Source organism: Dipodomys spectabilis, unplaced genomic scaffold (genome assembly GCF_019054845.1).
Source record: "Dipodomys spectabilis isolate Male_0828 unplaced genomic scaffold, ASM1905484v1 ptg000183l, whole genome shotgun sequence".
Taxonomy (NCBI): Eukaryota; Metazoa; Chordata; class Mammalia; order Rodentia; family Heteromyidae; genus Dipodomys; species Dipodomys spectabilis.
This window is the reverse complement of record NW_024870860.1, coordinates 856621-860779: the sequence shown is the minus strand read 5'-3', so window position 1 is coordinate 860779 and position 4159 is coordinate 856621. Positions and strand designations below refer to the sequence as shown.

The 4159-nt window shown below is 35.7% G+C and overlaps 1 non-coding gene across 1 annotated transcript; it reads left to right on the top strand.

The window, feature by feature from the left end:
• Positions 1-3465: 3465 nt before the first annotated feature.
• On the top strand, positions 3466-3572 carry LOC122121088. The gene has a single exon (XR_006149877.1). It is a non-coding gene; the product is annotated as a U6 spliceosomal RNA (small nuclear RNA).
• The last annotated feature ends 587 nt before the right edge of the window (positions 3573-4159 follow it).

Below are 4159 nucleotides of genomic sequence, written 5' to 3'. Positions count from 1 at the left end.
CTTCATGACATCTTTAAGGATCTTTTCCTTGGTCTGAATTGATCCTGTGCATATAATGTGACAATGGGAAATCCTGTTCTGGTCTGGTCTATTGGGAGTTCTAAAAGCTTCTTGTATCTGAATAGGCCTATCTTTTTGCATGTTTGGGAAGTTCTCTGCTAGGATCCTGTTAAACAAATTTCCTAGACCATGGACTTCTGGTTCTACGTGCTCCTCTACAACAATTATCCTCAGATTAGACCTTCTAATGGTGTCTTCCAAGGGTTGAATGTTGAATAAATCTATCATATTTCTTAGATTTGTCTAGGATGGTTTTATGTCCTTTCTCTATAATATCTAGGATGTCTTCTATCCTCAGAATTCAATCTTCTTCATGGTCTATTCAACTATCCAGATTTTCTACTTTTTCCTTTCTTTTCCTTCTAGTTGGTCGGCTTTTATGACTTCAAATTCTTTGTTGGATCTTTGTTTTAGATCTTGTATGAAATTCTTTACTTCCTTAATTTGGTGTTCAATGTTTATTCTCAATTCACTTAGTTGATTGTTATTATTTCCTTGGAATTCCATTCCTTCTGTTGGGATCCATTCAGCATTCCCTTTGTGGACTCCCTGACTTCTTTCAGCTCTCTGTTTATGGATTCCACGAATGCCTCTATTGATCTTTGTCTATGCTCATCCTGCTCTTGCAATTCCTGTATTACTCTTTGACTAGCTTCCTCACGTTCATGCAATTACTCTAGTTCTCTTTGACTGATCTCAGCCTGCTCACACAATTCTTTTATTTCTCTTTGAGTGTTCTCAAGCTGCTCATGCAATTCCTTTATCTATCTTTGAGTAGCTTCCTCACACCCATGAGCTTCCTGTTTTGATCTTCGGTTTGCTTCCTCTCTCTCCCTATCATGCTCAAACAGAGTCCTTTGCAGGTTTTCAATCTTTTTATTTATCATGTTTACCATTATTGTTTGTAGAGCTTTTTGGGAGTTCTCCTCTGGATTATTCATTATCTGTTCTGTCCACTGATTATCATGAGTGGGAGTTGAGATACCAGGACGTGACATTTTTCTTGTGTTTTTCCGGGTTATTTTGCCCATTTGGGATGAGAGTAACAGCAGTTTGTGCTAGAAAACTATCTTAAGGCAAGCATCAGCCAAGTCTGTAGTTGCACAGTCAAAAGCATGCAGATATAATCTAGTTCAACAGATATATTTTTCAACATCAAACAACTATGCATTTATAGGCTACGAACAGCAAAGAAGAATTTGGCAAACCAGAAGTTATTAGTTTTAGCGAGAGATGTGGGTATAAATAGGAATAGAGGGATGTGGAAAGGTAGAGGGAGAGCTAACTTAGTCCTAATCTAAAAGCAGGGAATAGGTTGGATAGAATGATTGTAGAGCCCGGGGAAAAAAGAAAGAGAAAAAAAAGACAAGGAAAAATAGTAAAACAAAAATTAAAAACTTAAAAGTGAAACACTTAAAATTATGCAAATTAAAAACATAATATTCAGAGAAGTACGGGAATAGGATAAGAGAAAGGGAGGGATAGAAAGGAGACGTGAAAAATTAAAAAATAAAAATGCTTAAATTTTATACTGGTATATAGATGTAGTACTGCTATTTAGGAATTTAATTCTAAGAGGTTTTGAATTCAGTAATGAATTTCTGGATTAAGTGTGTATACAATGGGGGATAAATTTTCCTTGTATGTTTTTAATATATATTTTTATTATAAATACTGTACAGAGGGGTTACAGTTACATAAGTAAGGTAATGAGTACATTTCTTATTGAGCATTGTTACCTCCTCCTTTGTTTTTAACCCTACCATCCCTTCCCTTCACACCAGCCCACCTCCCCCCTTCACCCATCCTCTGGTAGAGTGTCTTGTATATTTCATTGTTACAATGGGTCAACCAGTATCCTTTCCTTATATCTTAAATGAAGAAATGCTGGCTTGATTTATGCTGATTCTACTTTTGTAGACACATCTAAAATCACTGGCCAAGTACAAGAGCACATAAATGAAATGCCATCATTTTTTTTTATCAGTTGGTATAATTGTGTTCTACACATTTATTGACAGGTTAAACATTATTCTCAAACTTTAAAACATTAAAAATACTTTCTTTTTTTTCTTATTTTCTTGGCCAGGAAATCAGCAAGAACTCAGTCAGCATTTCTCATATAGGAATTTTCACATGGGTTAGTAAAATGTATATGTAGAGTCCAGTTTTCGGAGGACTCACACATCTGCCTAGGAATTCATGCTGGTTGTTGGGAAAAGAGCTCAAGTAAGGATGCCATTTAAAGCCTTATAACTTTACTCTTTACCAGGGTATTTTCCTGCTACTTTGGTGGTTGAGAGTGTCTACAAGAGTAAGCATTCTGTGAGGAGCAGGGAGACACCATATCACTTATACTTACTGAGGTTTCCAAGTGACTTGCTATCACTTGTACTGCATTTTGTAAATCCAATCTCTCTAAAACTACCAGTTTTAAGAGATAAGAGGATTGGTAAATGAACTATTAGAGACAAATACATCTTCAACATATATTGTTCCAAGTATTCCGTTTAAGGCATATTCAACAACTGGTGGAAATTGTGTTGGCTGTAATTATGTGTCTTTCTCCATGTGCGCATGTATACATGTGTATATGTATGTGTGTGACTAGTAACATACATGTGTACATTATGGCTTATATCATCAAATAAAGTAAGGAATCTCTAAATTTTTAACAAAAACTGTATAGTTAAAGTCTTAACTCTTCACTCTGCTTCTTTACACAAAGACTTTGCAACTTCTCATTAATAAAGTTTCCATATACTCTAAAATGTACATACTTAGTACTTAATGTCTACTACCATAAATCTTAAATACTTTATCAAAAAGTTTTATACCTGCCAAACAGTCCTATTTTTGGCATATATAAGCAAAATCTCAAAATTAAGCATATTTAAAACATTAAAACTGTTTTTTTGGGGGGGAGGGTCCGGTTGTGGGGCATGAACTCTGGGCCTGGGCACTGTCCCTCAGCTCTTCAGCTCAAGGCTAGCACTCTACCACTTGAGCCACAGCGTCACTTACCGCTTTTTTCTTTTTGCTTATGTGGTGCTGAGGAATAGATCCCAGGGCCTCATGCATGCAAGGCAAGCACTCTATCACTGAGCCACCTTCCCAGCCCTAAAACATTAAAACTTTAACAAACCCAAACACTTGCTGCAATGTTTATTTTGACAGGTGCCTTGTATAGAATAATTGAATCCCTCCTCCTACACATCTCTTGAACTACAAATATCTGGAATTATTTTGTTTTTGGCATGTCTCTCTTGATTTTATTCTTAAATGTGTGCTTATGTAAGAAGTACATGATTCTAAAATTTCACAATTCTTTTGAACTTATTTTTGTTGAATTGTCTAGTTTCATAAAATCAATACAAATTATACTTTATATATAAAAAATGTTCTTTGCTCAATTTAGCATCACATGCACTAACATTGGAACGATACAGAGAAGATTAGCATGCCCCCTGCGCAAGGATGACATGAAAATTCGTGGAGCATTCCATATTTTTACAACAACAGATGCTGAAAGGTATGTGGCCACAAGGGAACCGTACTGCATTCTTGGTGGGAGTGTAAACTTGTTCAACTACTTTGGAAAGCAGTATGTAGGTTCCTCAAAAGACTCCACATAAAACTCCTCTATGACACATTAATCCCACTTTTGGGGATCTACCCAAATGATCATAAACAAGACCATACTAAAACTACCAGCACAACTATGGTTATTGCAACATTATTTACGATAGCTAGTATATGGAACCAACCCAGATGCCCTCACAAGATGAATGGATCAAGAAAATGTGGTATATATACACAATGGAATTCTATGCCTCCATCAGAAAGAATGACATTGCCCCATTTGTTAGGAAATGGAAAGTCTTGGAAAAAATTTTATTGAGTGAAGTAACCCAAGTCCAAAGAATCATAGGTCCCATGATTTCCCTTATTTTCAATAACAAATGTATGTCTGGGATAAGCAGAAAAGTTGAGAAGTTATGTACATAGAACCAGATAAGATGATGTTAAAGAAATTGAACCCCAAGATAGTGACACAAGTGGTTTTTTCTTTCTTGCTATTGTTTCTAACGTACTTATA